Source organism: Nomascus leucogenys, chromosome 20 (assembly GCF_006542625.1).
Source record: "Nomascus leucogenys isolate Asia chromosome 20, Asia_NLE_v1, whole genome shotgun sequence".
Classification (NCBI taxonomy): Eukaryota; Metazoa; Chordata; class Mammalia; order Primates; family Hylobatidae; genus Nomascus; species Nomascus leucogenys.
In genome coordinates, this window is record NC_044400.1 from 77,468,437 (window position 1) to 77,487,832 (window position 19,396).

General features: G+C 44.0%; 1 protein-coding gene and 1 long non-coding RNA gene across 3 annotated transcripts in view; one reads left to right on the top strand and one right to left on the bottom strand.

Annotated features, from left to right (window-relative positions):
• PPP2R2C (protein phosphatase 2 regulatory subunit Bgamma) overlaps positions 1 to 19,396 on the bottom strand; it is a 242,899-nt gene that overhangs the window by 148,879 nt on the left and 74,624 nt on the right. The gene's annotated exons all lie outside the window — the stretch shown is intronic.
• LOC115831906 lies at positions 15,540 to 18,556 on the top strand. The gene is made up of 3 exons (XR_004027399.1): positions 15,540 to 16,236; positions 16,562 to 16,645; positions 17,725 to 18,556. It is a non-coding gene; the product is annotated as an uncharacterized LOC115831906 (long non-coding RNA).

A 19,396-nucleotide genomic window follows, 5' to 3' on the forward strand; every position in this document is an offset into this window, starting at 1 on the left:
ATGGGAGAGAAGGCCAAGAGCGGGGGTGCTGGGAAGGGGGCAGGAGGAGGGCAGCCTCGCAGGCAGAAGGCAGAAAGGACTAGGAAGGAAGGAGTGGGGTCGCAGTTGAAGAGGGCGCACCTGGAGAATGGGGACTCAGGGAGGGGAAGGACACTGGCCCCCTTCATTAGTAGAAGAGGGTGGGTCGCGCAAGTTCTGGGGCCCGTTTGGAGCATTAAGTACATGTGAAGAAGCTGGTGGAGGGCGTCCAGCACCCGACAAGGCAAAACTGGATGAAATGGCTGGAGGGGTGATTGGGCCTCCCCCAGGCAGGGCTCTGAGATCTCTCCTCATGCCCACCTCTCCTGACCAGTGAGAAAGTTAAAGAAACACAGAGCTAGGTACCTCCAAAACCAGGCTGGAAAATGCGTCCCCCTCCTCCCTTCCCTCCCTCCCCTCCAAACCCAGGACTCTGCCAAACAGGAACCTCCCTCTGGTCATCAGCCTAGCACATAGTGGGCCCTCAAAAAATATTTGCCTCCTGTTTTGCCAAGCTGCCATCTCCTCCACCGTGACCCACCGCCTAATGAATCACAGTCCCCTGCACGGGGCACAAGCCCCAGTGGGGATTCAGAGGTGTGGGTGAGGAACCATCAGGCCTCCCTAGGAGCTCAACAGAGCCTTCTAGGAAACGGAGGGACTCTGTGGCTTGCCTGGGAGGGGTAAGTGCAGTGGGGTAACCAAGGCTGCAGGGGCTCTTGGGTCTAAGGCATTGGTGGAACCATGCTCCAGGTGGGGGCTGGTCTGTAATGGCCTCCACTTGTTTCAAATGGTTTTGGGGGAACTCCAGACAGCTCCCAAAACTGCAGTGGAGGTAGGAGAGTCCAAAGGTGTTGGGGCAGGGAGACTGGGGCTGTGGGAAAGATGAGGGAAGGTGATACCATCTCAGGTTTCTTGGAGATTGAGAGGAAGTTTTTGAAGCTACAGCTTTCGTGCCTTTGAAATCCCCAGAATGGACCTATGAGGAGATGAAAGCCCCCCGGCAGCCCCACCAGCACTCTGCAGGGTGTCATGCAAGGGCTGGCCTGGGGAGAGGCCCTGGGGCCCTGCCCTGTCCCAGCCTCCACCTTTTCACTGTGGAACAAGCCAAAATCTCCCAGCTGTGCAGACTCCATTCAAGGACCAGGTAAATGCAAGGGCCAGAAGGATGTGCTTGTTCTATGTCACTTTCTACCCCATAGGAAAGTGACTGACACCCACATTGGCCCCCACCCACCTGGCATGTTCTCCTCTCTCTCTCACACCTGTCTGCTCACATGCCCCCGGCCTCACATCCTAAGCCCAGCCCCCTACTCTCTGTCCACACCCCCTCACCTCTCTAGCTGGGGCCAGCAAAATGGCTATGCTGGGAGAAAGACAGGCTGGGTTCAAGTCCTGAGCACAAGGGGGCCCAGGCACAACCTCATCTGTAAAGTGGCTGTGATGGCAGGGGTGGCCCCACTGGGTTAGGGTGGCCAGTCCTGCTCAGCAGGGGTCAGGCCTCCTGGGAGCTCTCTTGTTATCACGCTGAGGCCCACCCTCCCACATGTTCCTCAGCCTCCCTCTCTGATCATGGAGAGGTCCCCTCTCCCCATCTGTCAATCCTGCCAAAACACCCACCCTATGCTGGCATCAGCCTCATCTCCCAGGATGCCCTGGACTGCAATGAAAACAGCCCCACTCAGGCCCACCCAGTACATCATCCCTTTCATCAGCTTCTGAGCCATGCTAGGGACCCTGCAGTGGGTGGTCTTTCCAACCTGACTGGGCCCCAAGGCTTGCATCCATCTCCTCCTCACCCCTCACCACCCCATCCTGCCCCACCCCCACCACAGGCAGTGTCTGGGCTCCTCCACACTGTCTCCTCCATTTCCTGGAAGCCCTCCCCCTCCAGCACAACCAAGACTCTCCCTCAGCCCCCTGCCCACCCCCCACCCCCACTCAATCACACAATCTGCTGCTTCCTCATCTGTATCTGCACACAGCCCTGCCCCCGCTGACAGAGCCTGAGCTCCAGATCCTGCCACCCCCAGCCTCTCCGTACAGACTCCTCTCTGTCCTTTCATTCATTCATGAGGAATGTTTATTGAGCATCTACTATGTGCAGGCATGTTCCCAGCACTAGGGTAGTGTGGAAGACAGAATAGAGAAATGCTCTGCTCCCATGGAGTTGGCCTCCCAGTGGGCTGAGATCTGTGTGGGCCATGACTGGTGCAGAGGAGAAGGCGGGGTGCAGGGATGGAGAGGAACGGGGAGGAGGAGGTGCCGTTTTATAAAGGTGAGTGTAGAGGACAGCTCAATAAGGTGAAATTTGTCAGCATCTCTCCAGATGCTTCTCACAGCGTAAGCCTGCTTGGGTCTCTTCCACATTCAAAAGCTGTCCTCACTCCGTGTCCCTTCAGCCACCAGCACATTGCATTTCTGCCATTCACAACCACAGTGCCAAAAGGGCACATCTACACTCGCCATCTCCTCACTCACTGCCGTGCCCTCCAACCTGGCTTCTTGCCATCCATCCCACCCCAGAAAAGAAACTTGTGTCAGAGGGCATGAGAATGACTTTCCTGTTCCTGGAACCAGTGGACGCATGCTGACCTCTCTCTATGCTGAGCTCTCGTGAGTCTCACCCTGTGGACCACGAGCTTCCCTTTACTTCAGTGGCACCACCTTCTGCTGCCCCTTCTCAGCAGGTTTACATGCTCCACTCCTTCTGACGGCCCCACCAGGCTGTGTCTCCCTGTGCTTCTGTGCCCCCAACTTGCTGTAATTAACAGAGAGAACATGCATGGAAAGTGTGCTGTGCACCGCACCATATCCCCTCAAGTGCACAGGCTGAAGCCCTAACCCCCAATGTGATGATGTTTGCAGGTGGGGCCTTTGGGAGATTTGGGTTAGACAAGGCCGTGAGGGTGGGGTCTTCATGGAGAGATTAGTGCCCTTATAGGAAGAGACCAAAGAGCTTGCCCACTCTCTCCCCAGGTGCTCACGGGAGCACACGGCGAGACAGTGGCTGCCTGCAAACCAGGAAGGGGCCTCACCAGGAACCAGATTGGCCAGAACCTTGATGTTGGACTTTCCAGCCTCCAGAACTGGGAGGAAGTGCATTTCTGTCATTTACGCCACCTATCCTATCTTGTTTATTATGGCAGCCCAAGCCGACTGCACAAAAGTTAACTGTTCAGCTTGAAGAACGACCACAAAGTAAACACTCATCTAGCCACCAAGTCAGGAAAGGGCGCTAGCCACCTCTCGAGGCCTCCCTCACTCCCCTCTCTCTCCACTTCCATGGACTGAATAGCTGTTGACTCCAAAAATTCACATATTGAAATCCTGTCCCCTAATATGATGGTTTTAGGAGGTGAGGTCTTCGAGAGGTGATTAGGTCCCAAGGGTGGGGCCCTCATAATGGGATTAGCACCCTTGTAAGAAGAGACGTGAGAGAGTTTGCTTCCCCTCTCTGTCCCTCTCCCTCTCTCTCTGTCATATGAGGACACAACAAGAAGTTGGCTATCCACAAATCAGGAAGCCCTCATCAGACACAGGATCTGCCGGCACTTTGACCTTGGACTTCCCATCCTCCATTACTGTGAGAAATAGATTGTGGTTTATGCCATCCAGGCTACAGTATTTTTGTTCTAGCAGTCCAAACTGACTAAGACACCACCCCAAAGATAACCCCCATCTTGACTTTTAACACTGTAGTTTTACTAGTTTACTAGTAGAATTGTAAGGTAGGAATGTTTTCGTAACTGCTTTCATTTGCACAGTTTTTTTTTCTGAGAGGCACTCATGTTATTTATATAGATGTAGCTGCAATTTATTCATTTTTCATTGTCATATAATATTCTATGGTAGAAATACACTGCAGCTGACCCCACTGTTGTTGGGCACGTAGGTTGTTTGTTCAGTGTGGAGGCTAATTATGAACAACACTTCTGTGGCTCAGCATTCGTGTGCACACAATTCTGGGAACTGGCTGGGTGCAGTGGCTCATATCACCAGCACTTTGGGAGGCTGAGACAGGCAGATTGCTTGAGCCCAGGAGTTCAAGACCAGACTGGGCAACATGGGAGACCCTGTCTCTAAAAAAAAAACTACAAAAGTTAGCCAGGCGTGGTGGTGCACACTTGTAGTCCCCACTACTCGGGATGCTGAGGATCACTTGAGCCTGGGAGACAGAGGTTGCAGTGAGCCAGGGTGATGCCACACTGCACTCCAGCCTGGGCCACACAGCAAGATTCTCTTAAAAAAAAAACTTCTAGGAATTGCTGAGTGATAGGGTCTGTTTGTTTAGCTTTAGTCATGGATGTCAACCAGTTTACCAAAGAGGTAACAGAAGGTTGTCCCTGTTGATCCACAACCTCCTTAAATGAGGTATTGTCATTTTGATTCTAGCCATTCATGACCTCTAACGCCAAACCCAGCATCCTCTCTTAAAACTGGAACTCGTCCTCCTCTTCGTCTGCACTTAGGATGCACCGGAGTCATCCCGACTCCGCCTTCACCCCCCACAGCCTGTCCTCTTTCCAGCCCTGTTGATGTGCACTCACACAGAGCTCTTCAGCCCTTCCCCTCCTCGAGCCAGCCTCCTCACTCCGCCAGAATTCAGAGCCTCACCCCTCCCTCATGTGGCCCGTGTTCCCCTTCCTGGTTCAGATGTTTCCAGGCTCCCAGCTCCATATGACAACATCTCAGCTCAAAGTTCTTCACAGTCTGGCCCTAAATGCGTCTCCAGCCAACTCCCTGTGTGCCCCGTTGCTTCTTCCCTGGACAGCTGCCCCTCCCAGACTCTACATCTGCACACACTCATGCTCCCGCCGACAATGCCATCCCTACGTCTCACCTTTTCTCCATTTGGAATTAGCCTAAATGCCATGATTAATGGTGACTCTAGCAGCGGCTAACATTTATTGAATGGCCACAGGGGAGGTCATTAGTGCTGACCACACACATCCTGCCTCTCGCCTCCTTCTGTGCCTGGGGTAGATTTGCACTTTCCCATCCCTTTTAATATTAGGTGTAGTCGTGAGATTTGCTTTGCAGAATACAAGGCGAGGTGAGTGACTAGCGTCTCTTCTGAGTGCAGCTTCAGTGGCCTCTGTGGGGTTTGCCAAATTCTTTTTTTCCCTGACTCAGCATCTTGGAAAAGCACTCATCAAGATAGATTGTCCATCAGCCCAAGTTCTTAATTGAGTACTAATAACAGGGTCCCTGTTCGATGTGCTGAGTGAGAAACACCCATGTGATGTGTTTTGTCACTGAGAGTTGTGGGTTGTTGGTGACAGCAGCACATCCTCACCTACCTGCCTGCTACCTCCCCATTTGCCAGCTGGTGGCTGAGCACTTCACATAGGTGACTTCATTCTGTCCTCAACACATGACAGCCCTGCCTCAGCCGGAATGAACTAGAAGACCACAGCCATGAATGACCCTCCAAAATGCAGCGGCTTCAAGGCTATTTCTCACTCATGCTGCATGTCCATCTCGAATGGGCTACAGCCCTGACCCCTGTTATCTTCTTCCCAGGACCCCGGCTGCTGGAGCTGCACATGGCTGGGTTTGTGCAGAGGTAATAGAGAGAGACAGGGGTGGTGAGCTCACTCTACAGCGTCACTGGCCCAAACAAGTCACAAAACCACCACATGCAAGTTCAGTAAGGGCAGGGAGGGCACTGCGGGTCACATGGCCACGTGACCTCAGCGGAGCATACAAGTACAGTCTCCCTCCAGGATGGGGCTGCTAATATGTTGCACAATAATACAGCCAACTACAGGACCCACTTTACAAATGAACAAACAGCACCTTTCTCCCAAGTTACTCAGCTCCTAAGTGGCAATCCAGAGATGTACCCAGGTCTGTGATTCCAGGGCTGCTATAGTCAGCCCATATACCAGCTGGTATAATACAGCAGCTAGCTGTACTAACCTAGCTGCTTCTCTGCTAGCATTCCCCTCCATGACCACCCAGGTCCAAGGACCAAGCTTCCAGGTGGCTTTCTTGGCTTGTTCCACCACTTTGAACCTCATAGAGGCTGGGCAAAACAGTGCCGCAATGGATCTTTCCTCCAGTGAAATGATAAGACAAAAGCCCGCCCACCCCACCCACAGCCCAGGTCGCCATGCCTCTGGATGGAGAGAGAATGTCTTGGAATTCTGAGATAATGCCAAGACCCAGCAAATGAAGACGAAGTCTGTGTGGAAGGGCGCAGAGCCATAATCCAGCCCAACACCCTCAAGGTTAGTGAATTTCTGCCCCTGCACAAGTAACACTTGCTTGTGACAGAAAATTTGGAAATAAAGGAAAATATAAAAGTTATGGTCCTGAGTCCAAATGTAATTGCCAGAAACCTTTTAGAGTGTGTTATCCCAGGGCCTTTTCAAGGTAGAGTTTTGTTTTTACATAATCGTGATCAGACCTTATTTTTTTGTATTTTATTTGTTTAGTGACATATTTTAAATAGACTAAAATGTATTATTACAATCCCCTACCTTTTGAATATTGATTCCTGCTATCCAGGAAAAAAAAAGCCTTAATTTGTAGAATTTGCCAATTTCTGGGATGTAAATACTCTGCCATGGCTGATTTTTGAATATTGATTCAAAAGAAATCAATATTAGCATTGACATATTTGCTTCAGCTTTCTTTTTTACTTTTCTTTTATTGTAGAGACAGAGTCTCACTATGTTTCCCAGGCTGGTCTCTAATTCCTGGACTCCAGCAATCCTCTCACCTCAGCCACTGAAGGAGCTGGGACTACACGTACAGGCCAAAGCACCCAGCTTCGCTTCAGTTCTTTATATTCGAGAAATGAGACCGCAGAGATACAGCTGAAGTTCCTTTACATCCCTTCCTATCCTCATCTTTCCTTTCTCTTTCCAGAGGCAAACACTATCCCCAAAGTAGTGCTTTCTTCCCATTTATGTTCTATTCCTTAACATACACACATGCGTTGTATCATTTTATGTAATTTAGAAATTTATAGAAACAGTATCATATTGATCACACCATACTACAAACTGCTTTTTTTCCTAAGCATTGTGTTTTCAGCGCTACCCTAGTTTCTTCATTGATCTTGCATGCTGGCAGAAAACAATCAATGGTGTGCCGGAGCTTGCTCCGAGAACCTTCTCACAAGAGCCGATCATGCATATCTTTTCCCAACTCTGTGTTTGATGATGTCACGATGGTAGCTAGAAATCAGCTACGGCAGAGTATTTACATCCCAGAAATTGGCAAATTCTACAAATTAAGGCTTTTTTTCCTGGATAGCAGGTTGTTAAATATTTGCCAGCATACAATTAATGTATTATTTCTTCTACCTGCTCTCCACCCACCCACGTAATATTTAGGTTGTTTCTAACCTTTTTGGATTTCAAACAACACTGCAGGTACATCCTTTGACTTAGTTCCTTATGGCCTGCAGTGTAAAGGTTTCCTAGGATGGACAGGTGGAGGGGGAGACTACTGAGTCATGCTGGTGACATTCCTTCTGGGTCATGCATACTGGAATATATACATATTTAACTTCCTACTCGTTGCCAAATAGAGAAGCAATTTACACTCCTACAGCAGTGTATCACATTCTCAAGTGACACTTGGAATAGACTTAAATTCATGTGAAGTTGATGGGTGAACGGGTATGTGATGATTGCTTACTTTGCACTTCCTGATTCCTAGTGTTTGGGAATCTTTCCACTTGGCCATTTTAATTTCCTCTTCGATGAATCGCCTGTCTTTTCCCATTGCCCATGTCTCCATTGGATTGTGTGACTTTCTCCTTACTGGCTTCCCAGAGCCTTTGATATAATTGTATCCTCTGCTGTTTATATGTGTTGCAAACCTATTATCCTCTGTTTCTGTGTTGCAAACATTCTCTTCTAATTTGCTGTTTTTGTCTTAACTTTGTTTATGGTACTCTTGTCCTACAGAAGTCATTCATTTTGATGTAGGAAATGTATCAATATTTATCTTTTAAGCATTTTGCCTTCTGTGTTCTGTTTTACCAATACTTGTCTACCTGCTGAGGTACAAAGGTAGCAAACAGAATGTCCTTCCTTTATGTTTTAGGATGTATATTTACCTCATTTACAGTATGCTTTTCTGTTTGGGGTGAGGCAGTGATCAAATTACATACTTTTTCCATATGAAGAAAATAATATCCAAATCATTCATTGAATAGTCCATCCTTTTCCCACTGATTTAAAATGCCACTTCTTTTCTATATCAAGTTCCCATATACATGTGCCTCTATTTCTGGACTCTCTATTCTGTTCCATTGGTCTTTCTGTCTGGCCCATGTGGCAGTACTACCCTGCCATAGAGAGACAGCTTTATAACAAGTCAATATCAAGTAGGTCAAATGGCACAGTCTTTGCCTTTCATCAAAATTGTCTTGGTTATTCTTGGACTTTTGTTTTTCCTATGCGAATTTTCAGTTTTTCAGATCCCATTGAAAATCCTGTTGGGGCCCGGCATGGTGGCTCACGCCTGTAATCCCAACACTTTGGGAGGCTGAGGCAAGTGGATACCTGAGGTCAGGAGTTCGAGACCAGCCTGGTCAACACGATGAGACCCCGTCTCTACTAAAAATACAAAAATCAGCCAGGCATGGTGGCATGTGCCTGTACTCCCAGCTACTCGGGAGGCTGAGGCAGAAGAATAGCTTGAAGCTGGGAGGCAGAGGCTGCAGTGAGCCAAGATCGCACCACTGCACTCCAGCCTGGGTGACAGAGAGAAACTCCATCTCAAAAAAAAAAAAAAAAAAGAAAAAAGTAAGACGGAAATCCTGTTGGGATTTTCACCGAAACTTCAATTAGCTTATAATTAACCAGGAAAAAATAGATATCTTTCTGATATTGAATCATCCCATCAACGGATATGGTCTATCTTTGTATTTATTCAGATCTTCTTTCATGTCCTTCAATTAAATTTTATAATTTTCTTCATAACAATAACAACCATTTATATAGAAGTTAATATGTGCCAGCTACTGTTCTAAACACTTCATATTTATAAACTCAATTAATCTTCCCAGCTTCCCTGTAAGGTGAATATTATTATTATCTCCCTTGTACAAATGAGGAAGCTGATGCACCAAGTGATCAAGTAATTTTCCCAAGCCAGGAAGCAGTAGGGCCATGACCTGAAGCCAGACAATCTGGATTAGGATCCTCTGCTGTGAACCATTGAATCACTCTCCTATACTACCTCCAAAAGGGCTGGTACATCTTTTATTAGATTTTCTCTTAAGTGTCTTATAGATTTTACTGCCACTGTAAATAGGATTTGCCCCTTCTTATGTGTTCTAATTGGTACTGTTGTTCAGTAGGAAGGTTATTGATTTCACTATGTTGTCTCGTGTCCAGCAATTTTGTTGAACTGTCACATGCTTCTAATAGTTTGAGAGCAGATTCTCTTGGATTTTCTATGTAGACGATTATGTCATCTGCAATTAAACACAATTTTGGCTTTTCCTTGCTGTTCTTAACCCACTTGCTGTCTAGTCCAGTTGGTTCCAATGCAAGGCAGTATCAAAGAGCAGTGGTGGTAGAAGGTTTCTTTGTCTTAGTTCTAGCAATGCTTTCAAAGTCTCATCATGAAAAATGATGTTTGCTATCAGGTTTTGATAGATGCCCTTTCTCAGGTTGAGTAAATTCCTTTCCTAGTTTTCTGAGAGCGTTTCCTTAGAATAAGTATTAAAATTTGTCTAATGTGGATGCTTTTTGTTTGGCTGCTTGCTTTGTTTTGTGGTATCTATTAATAAGATAATATGACTTTTGCCTTTAATCTATTAAAGAAGTGAAGTAAGTTAACATTTTTTGTCTTTAACTATCCTGACATTCCTAGGGTGAACCTCACATGGTAATTAGATGACTGATAGATAAATGGATAGATAGATAGATAGATAGATAGATAGACAGACAGATTGATAGATAGATGATAGATAGAGCCATATTTGTTTTGCTAATATTTTTAATTTGAGTTTTGCACCTATGTTTAGAAGTCATATTGATTAATAATTTTCTTTTCTTGCAATTTTCTAGCAAGTTTGTGCTAACATCATAAAATAAGTTGAAGAACTTTCACTTTTTATGTTTTTATAGAATAGTTTGTGTTATTATAGAGATCATATTCCAGTTTCCAAAGTGGTTATATCATTTTACATTCCCATCAGCAGTATATAAAAGTTCCAGTTTCTCCATATCCTCACCAAAATTTGGTATAGTCAGCCTTTTTAATGATAGCCATTCTAACAGTTACGTAATAGTATCTCATTGTAGTTTCAATTTGCATTACCCCCGTGACTAATGATGTTGCTTAGCTTTTTGTGTGCTTATTTGCCATCTGTATATCATTTTCGGTGAAATGTCTGTTCAGACATTTTGTCCACTTATTAATTGGGTTGTTTGTCTTGTTACTATTGAGTTTTGAGAATCCTTTATATATTCTAGATACAAGCCATTTATGAGACACGTGCTTTACAGAGAATTTCTGTCAGTCTAGGGCTTGTCTTTTCATTCTCTTAAGTGTCTTTCAAAAAGGAGATGTTTTTAATTTTGATGAGGCCCAATTTATTAATTTTTAATTCTATGCAACCTGCTTTCAGTGTCATATCTAAGATATTTTTGACTAACTGAAGGTCACAAAGGTTTTTACTCTGTTTTCTTCAACAACAGGGACTGGTAAACTACAGCTTGCAGACCAGCTGCCTATTTTTATATATAAAATTTTACTAAAATACAGTCATATCTATTCATATATTTTCTATGGCTTCTTTCATACTACAATAGCGGAGTTCTATCATTACAACAGAGTCCATATGGCCCACAAGCCTAAAATACTTACTATCTGGTCCTTTAAGAAAAAATTCTTTACCTCCTCTTCTAGAAGTTTTATAAGTTTAGGGTTTATATTGAGATCTATGATCCATTTTGAATTAGTATTTGTATATGGTACAAAATACAGATTGACGTTCGTTTTCTACACATATACAATTGTTTTAGCACCCATTATCTAAATATTCTCCACTAAAGTGCATTTGAGTCTCTATACAAAATCAGCTATGTCAGCTGCCATATAGGCATGCATCTATTTCTGGACTCTGTATTGCATTCCCTTGATCTGTTAGTCTATCTTGACACCAGTATCACTTGTACCCACTACTGAAGCTTTAAAATAAATCTTGAAATCAGATTGTGTTAGTCCTCCAACTTTGTTCTTTTATTTCACAGTTGTTTTGGCTATCCTAGGTCCTTTGTATTTCTATATGAATTTTAGAATGAGTTTTTCAGTTTCTAAAAAAAAAACAAACTGTTCAGATATTGTTTACACCATGTTGAATTTCAGATCAATTTGGGGAGAACTGCCATCTTAACAATATTGAGTCTTCCAATCCACTAACATAGTATAACTCTCCACTCATTTAGGTCTTCTTTAATTTCTATCATCAATGTTTTATAATTTTCAGTGCATAAGTCTTTCATGTCTTTTGTCAGATGTATTCCTCCCTACCTCATATTATAACTGGTAGTTTTTAAGTTTCTATTCTGATTGATCTTGTGCCTTGCAAACTTGTTAAACTCATTTATTAACTCTGGTAGCTTTTTTGTAGATACCTTTGGATTTTCTATATAGATAATCATGTCATCTGTGAATAAAGACAGTTTTACTTCTTCCTTTCTAATCCGAACATCTTTTTTCCTCTTTCTTGCTTTATTGCACTAACTATAACTTCCAGAAGAATGTATGCTGAGAGTAGACATTTTTGCCTTCTCCTGATCTTAGGGAGAAAGCATTCAATCTTTCATTTAGCCTGTAGGTTTTTCTCATAAATGCTCTTTATCAAGTAGAGGAACTTCACTTCTATTCCTAGTTTTTTTAGAGGTTTTATCAGTTCTTTCAAGAATAAAGGTTGGTTTTCTGAAATCCTTTTTGTGTTTATTGAGATGATAGCATAGGTTTTTATAGATTGTTAATATGGTAAATTACATTGATAATTTTTGGAAGTTAAACCTACCATGCATTCCTGGGATAAACCCACTTGGCTATGATGTATTATCCTTTGTGTATTGTTAGATAGAATTTGCTAATAATTTTTTAATTCATGTACATGAGGACTATTGATATTGGTCTGTAGTTTTCTTTTTTCATAATGTCTGTCTGGTTTTGAGATCAAGGTAACTCTGCCCCACAAAATGATTTGGAAAGTGTTCTCTTCTCAAATTTTTGGAAGAGTTTATGTAGAATTAGTATTATTTCCTCCTTAAATGTTTACTGAAAGTCATCAGTAAAGTCATCTGGGCCTGGAGTTTTCTTTGTGGAAAGGCTTTAAATTGTAAATTCAATTTACTCAATAGTTATAGGACTACTCAGGATTTCTATTTCTTCTTCAGTAAGCTTTGGTAGTTTGTGTCTTTCCAGGAATTTACCCATTCCCTCTAAGTTGTTGAATTTATTAGCAAAAAGTTGTTCATTATCTTCCCTTATTATTATTTTAATGACTGCTGAATATATACTGATGTCACCTTCTCATTCTTGATACTGGCAATTTTGTCTTCTCTCTTATTGTCCTGGTCAGTCTGCCAAGAGGTTTATCAATTTCATTGATAAAAATCTTAGATAATTTTTTAATCAATAAATAACCAACTTTGGGATTAATTTATTTTCTCTATTGTTTTTATTTTATATTTAGCCAATTTCTCTTCTGGTCCTTACTATTTCCTCTCTTCTGCTTACTTTGGGTTTAATTTATTCTTCTTTTTCTAGTTTCTCAAGGTGGAACTCAAGGCCATTGATTAGGAACTTTCTTCTATTCCAATATACATGTTTAGTGCTGTAAATTTCCCTCTAAGTATTGTTTTAGCGACATCTCATAGATTTTGATACATTGTGTTTTCATCTTCTTTCACATAAAAATACTTTCTAATTTCCCTTTTGATTTCTCCTTGGACACATGGGTTATATAAAAGTGTGTTTCATTGTTTCCAAATATTTTCCAGAGCTCTTTCTGTTATTGATTTCTAATTTAATTCTATTATGACAGAACATACTTTTTGTGACTTAAGTCCCTTTACATTTATTGAGACTTGTTTCATGGCCAGAATATGGCCTATTTGGATGAATGTTCTGTGGTGTGTACTTGAACGTCTATTCTGCTGTTGTTGGGTAGCATTTTCTATAAATATAAGCCAGGTCCAGTTGGTTGATAGTGTTGTTCATATCTTCTATTTTCTTACACATTTTTTGTTTACATGTTTCATCAGTTAGTAAAAGAAGGTTTTCGAAATCTCCAACTATAATTGTAGATTCATCTATTGCTTCTTGCAGTTCTATCATTTTTGCTTCATGTCTCTGATTAGGTGCATAAACATTAAGATTGTCATACCCTTTTAATTAACTGTTCCCTTTATCATTATGAAATTACTTTATTTAACCTGGTAATATTCTTTACTGTGAGATCTACTTTGAGATTAATATAGGCACTGCAGCTTTCCTTTGATTAGTGTTAGTTAACACAATATATCTTTTTCATCGTTTTACTTTTAACTCTTGTCTTTACATTTAAAGTGGGTTGCATGTAGGCAGCATATATTTGGGTCTTGCCTTTTCATCCAATCTGATGTCTTTTTATTGGGATATTTAGACCATGGCTGCTCAATATGATTATTGGTATGATTAGGTTTATATCTCTCATCTTGATACTCATTTTCCATTTATTCCATTTCCCTTTATTCCCTTCTTTCTCCTTTTCTGTCTTCTTTGGGATTAATTAAGCATTGTTCAATGATTCCATTCTATCTACTTTCTGGCTTCTTAGCTATAACTCTTATTGTTTTAGTAGTTATTTTAAGGTTTATAGTACACATCTTTAACTTATCACAGTCTACCTTCAAGTGATATTATAGCATGTCAAATATGTTTAGGATACTTATACTTACTTATAATAGTATACTTCTATTCTCCTCTCTCAGCCTTTTTGCTATTATACAGTTTACTTTTACATATGTTATAAACCTCATGCTACATGGTTATTATTTTGTGTCAAGAGCCAATTATACTTCAAAGGGATTAAAATAATAAGAGAAAATATCATATCCGACCTATGTAGTTACTATTATGCTCTTTGATCCTTTGCATAGATCCATACTTCCATCTAGTATCACCTTCATTCTGTTTGAAGCACATCCTTTAACATTTCTTGTACTACAGGCCTGCTAGTGATGAATTCTTTAAGCTGTTATGTCTGAGAAGTCTATTTTGCTTTTATTCTTGAAAGATTATTTTCTGGGTATGAACTCTAGGCTGACTACTTTTTTTAATTTCATGCTTTGAGGATATTGTTCCACTGCCTTCTCACTTGCATTATTTTCTAGGGAAATCTGCTGTAATCTATATCTTTGCTGCTCTGCATATAACAGCTTTTCCCCACCCCACGCCTTTCTCTGGCGACTTTTAAGATTTTCTCTTTATTATTTTGGGCAATTTAATTATAATGTGCCTTAGTGTGGGTTTTTTCCCATTTTTATTGTGCTTGCGGGGCAATGAAATTCTTGTGTCTGTGGGTGTACCATGTTCATCGAATCTGGAAATTTGCCAGCCATTATTTCTTCAGATATTTTTCTGTCCCTTCCTCTCCTCTCTTTCAGAAACCCCAGTTATACATATATGAGGCCTCTTAAAGTTGTCTCACAACTCAATGAGAAAGTCTCTGTTTCTTTTTAAAATTTTTGCTCTTTTTTTATATTTTTACTCTCTATATTTCTTTTTGGATAGTTTCTATTGCTGTCTTCAAGTTAGCTAATCTTTTTTTCTGCAATGTCCTCTCTGCTGTTAATCCTATCCAGTGTGTTTTTCATATTATACATTGTAATTTTCATCTGTAGTAGTTTGATTTATGTCTTTTCTATATCCTTCAAGTTGATGGTATGTCCAATCTTTCCTCTAGCTTTTAGAACATACAGAACATGATTATAATAAGTGTTTTGATGACCTTGTCGGCTAATTTTAACATCTGTGTCAATTCTGGATCAGTCTTAACTGATTGACTTTTCCTTCATTATGATTTGCATTTTCCTGCTTCACTGTGTGGCTAGTAATTTTTTACTGGATGCCAGACTTTGTGATTTTTGCCTTTTGGGGTGCTGGATTTGTTTGTATTCCTATAAATATTCCTGAGCCTTGTTCTGAGATGTAGTCAACACATTCATAAACAGTTTGATCCTGGCCAGGCATGGCGACTCATGCCTCTAATTCTACCACTTTGGGAAGCTAAGGTGGGAGGATCACTTGAGCCCAGGAGTTCAAGACCAACCTAGGCACCATAGTGAGAACCTGTCTCTACAAAAAATGGAAAAATTAGCCAGGCGTGGTGGCATGTGCATGTAGTCCCAGCTACTCAGGAGGCTGAAGCAGGAAGATGGCTTGAACTTGGGAGATCAAGGCTGTTGTGAGCCATGATTACACCACTGCACTCCAGCCTGGGTGACAGAGCAAAACTCTGTCTAAATAAACAAAAATGAAACAGTTTTACCCTTTCAAAAGTCTTGCTTTGATGATTTGCTAAGCATGCTTGCAGAAATTATCAATCTAGGACTAATAATTTCCTCCTACTGAGGCAAGACTTTCCTGAGTTGTCTACCCAATTTCCTGTGAATTTCAAGATTTTCCAGTCTGGCTGGTAAGAGCAGGCCCTACTCCCAGCTGTGTGCGTGCTCTAAGTACTGGTATCACAGGTCCTTTTGGGGGTTCTTTCCCTGACTGTGTAATTTCCTTGCATGCATGTGCTGATCATTACTCAACTGAGCACTCAAGTTGGATTTCTGCATAACTCCAGAGCTCTCTTTCTTTGCGGCTCTCTCCACTCCATTAGTCTGCCCTGTGAAATCCAGCCACTTTGATCTCCCCAGACTCAGCTCATTCTTTCAACTCGGGGGTTCCAGCAGACTCCGGTGGGCAACCTCTCCCTGCAACGTGGCCAGGAATCTCTCAAGGCAGTAAGCTGGAGCAGTCCTTGGCCTCACCTTGTTTATTTCCCATCATTCAATAATCACTTTCATGTCTGATGTCCAATTGCTTGGAAATCACTGTTTCATTTGTTTTGTGCCATTTTTTTACTTGTTTAAGGTGGGAAGCTAAGTCTGGTCCCTGTTATTCCATCTTGGCCAGAAGCCTAGCAGCTCCATTTCAAGCCCTGAACCCTCCCTCCACATCGGGCTTCAGGTAAGTGGCAGGTACCTCCTATTCCTCCTCATGCAGAGATGGGATTCCCAGCTTAGCCCTCTCCAAAGCAGTATGCTCCACAAAATTCCTTTTATTATGCACCCCTCAACCCTTTCATAGCCTGCCTGTCAGTAAAGAGTGGGAGCATCCTTGCAACAAACTTTTGACAATTTTCTTTGAAAATATTTCTTCAGCTAGTTCCTCACTTTAATGTGTCATGTTTATTTTATTTGGTTTTCTCAGTGAGAATTGAAGGCACTGATATACCTAGTGGCTGGCACATCATGGGTGCTCAGGGAGTCTCTATTGCCCCTAACTTTTTCAGATTCTGCCAGTCCACTACTCAAACAAGTGAGCCGAGTCTTGCGGGGATTGAGATTCACAGAGAAGCACCTCTTTGCCATGCCAGGTAGGACAGGAAACCACCCGTTAGCACCTGACTTAATTGCATCCACTATTTTCGTACTTAATACCAAAGAGAAATGGATGATATAACTTTTTACCCCATACACTGGATTCAAGCAAAATAAATGGGCATAGAGCTAATCCCTCCCCTAGGCCAGCCCTGGGGAAATTTGGAAAACAGGCAATTAAGCATGATCGAGCAGTTTGGCCCAGGAGGAAAATGACCTCCGCCTGCACATTGCTCTCTAGTGATCAATAATTCACAGCACTTGCCAGCCACATGTGCAGCCCCCAGGCATCCATCCCTCCCACCAGCTGGTTCAGCCCTTTCAAGAGGTGCCCAAAGGCCTGATGCTTATCCCCACCTCCCACCTGGGCCTGGCCATGTCAGGAAAACGAGACTCCAAGCCTTTTGTAGGCAGGCTCCTGGGAATGCTCAACTGGGACTTATGTCCTCCATCTATAAAGGGACTGCAGGGAATGGAATCTACCCAGCCTTCAGCAGGGACATGGCATTCTTCTTTCCCACTGGCATTTCCAAGCCATCCTCTCATGACACTTCCTTCATGGAGCCTTCCCTGATTACCTCTGTGCTTGGAGTCATCACTAAGTCCATACCACAATTATGCACTATTCATTAATTTTAAAAATGATTGCTCACCAATTAAATATCAGGACTACAGGACATACTGGAGCAGAAACCAATGAACAGCACCCAGTCCTGCCTTGAGGGCTCGAGGAAGCCACAGTCCTGAGAAACAGATGGACAGGGGAACCAGATGGGACAGGTGGGACAGAGGAATGGGGAAACATGATTGCCAGCCACACCAGCCACATCCCCTAGAGTGAGGTGGGGAGGAAGACCCACCCTGTCTCACCACTCCAGGGAGAGAGGACAGGTCAGGGCACAGTGTTAGGGCAGCTCTGCATCTCTCAATATATTCTGAAAAGGAATATCAGCCATGGCAAGAAGCCGAGGTTGCAGCCCCGCTCCCACGCCACATCCTGGGCAAACACTCCTCATGCATGATTTCACTTCCACATGCCCTGTGGGTAGGGACTCTTAGTGTCTCCCTTTCACAGATGGGAAAACTGAGGCTTAAAAAGGTTACGCAACCTCAGCCAAGTCGCACATGAGCGGTGGATAAGACCTGACCCCAGGAGGCCTGGCTGCAGAGCTGGGCCCCAGACCTCTCCTGAACGCGGGGCACCACCTCACGTAAACTCTCTGCCACAGCCCCAGTGCTCCAGGGCCCTGCTCTGTGTCACTCACAGATCTGTTGTACCCCATTTCCCCCACTGTAATGTCATCTCTGTGGGCAGGGATTTTTGCCTGTTTTGCTCACTGTGTTGTGTACCCTAGTGCCTGGTGTGTGGCAGGAATTTGTATTTGTTGGATGAATTTGTGGATGAATAGATGATCAAGGAGGCCAGTAAGTGGCTCAGGTAGCCAGCCCCTCATCCTGCCCCCTCCCCAATATCTCTGTGCCTCCTGCATGACGGTGGCACAGGCTGGCCAACGAGCTTCTGCATGGAAGATGGGGCAGGCTACTGGGATGTGTCATGGTGGGCCAAGCCAGGGGGCCATGTAGGGTGGTGGAACCAGTCCAGGTATTCCCTTGGGGAACCAGAGGGTTGAGTCCAATGGGGCTATCAGAACCCATAAGGCCTTGAGAGCCAAGGAAGTGATGATTGGTTCAAACAGGAGGGTGGCAAGGCCAGGCCGTCATGGGGCAGGTCTCTGGAGGGGGCCAGGCTGGAACTGGGCCAGTGATATAATTTGGCTCTATGTCCCCACCCAAGTCTCATGTCAAATTGCAATCCTCAATGTTGGAGGAGGGGTCTGGTGGGAGGTGATTGGATCATGCAGGCAGACTTCTCTCTTGCTGTTCTGGTGACAGTGAGTGAGTTTCATGAGATCTGGTTGTTTAGAGGCATGTGGCACTTCTCCCTTCTCTCTCTCTCTCTCTCTTGCTGGCCACAGGAAGATGTGCCTGCTTCCCCTTCACCTGCTGCCATGATTATAAGCTTCCTGAGGAAAGCTTACTAGCCGTATTTCCTGTACAGCCTGCAGAATTGTGAGTCAATTAAACCCATTTTCTTAATAAATTCCCCAGTCTCAGGTAGTTCCTCATAGCAATGCGAGAACAGACTAATATAGCCGGGCTCCACCCACTGGCTCTGCTGCAGGGCCTGAGTAAACTACTGTCCTCCCGGGACTGGTAACACCAGGGACAATAAGGAGGCTTAATCAGGATCCTCTGACTGCAAGTGACAAAAAGCCAGCCTACACTAGCTTAGCAAAAAAGGGGACACAATTCCAGGCCCTGACAGTGGGCCCTGGGGCTTAAACTCCATGGGACCCTCTTTGCCTCTCCTCTCTGTTTCTCTCATGGGGTGGACACAGCCAGTAGCAGCTCTGAGGACACATCCCACAGTGCCTTGGCGAGAGTCAGAGAAGGTATCACCACCCACTGCCATCCAAAAACCCAAGATGGAATCCAACAGGGTCAGCCAGGGCCCCTGCCTACCCCTGGCCAACCCCACAGACAGGGAGGTCTGGTCTTTGGCCTGTCCAGGGTCGTAGTGCTGAAGACTTGATGGGGTAGGGGGATGCCACGAGAGCCTCCCCTCGAGTGCTCTGGCGTCTTTCTGCATTCCACTCCAAGGCCTCTGCCCACACCACTGGGCCTGGAGCGCATGCTCAAGTGTGAGTGAAAGTCAGTGCCCCCACGCCAACCCTCCACCAATCTGA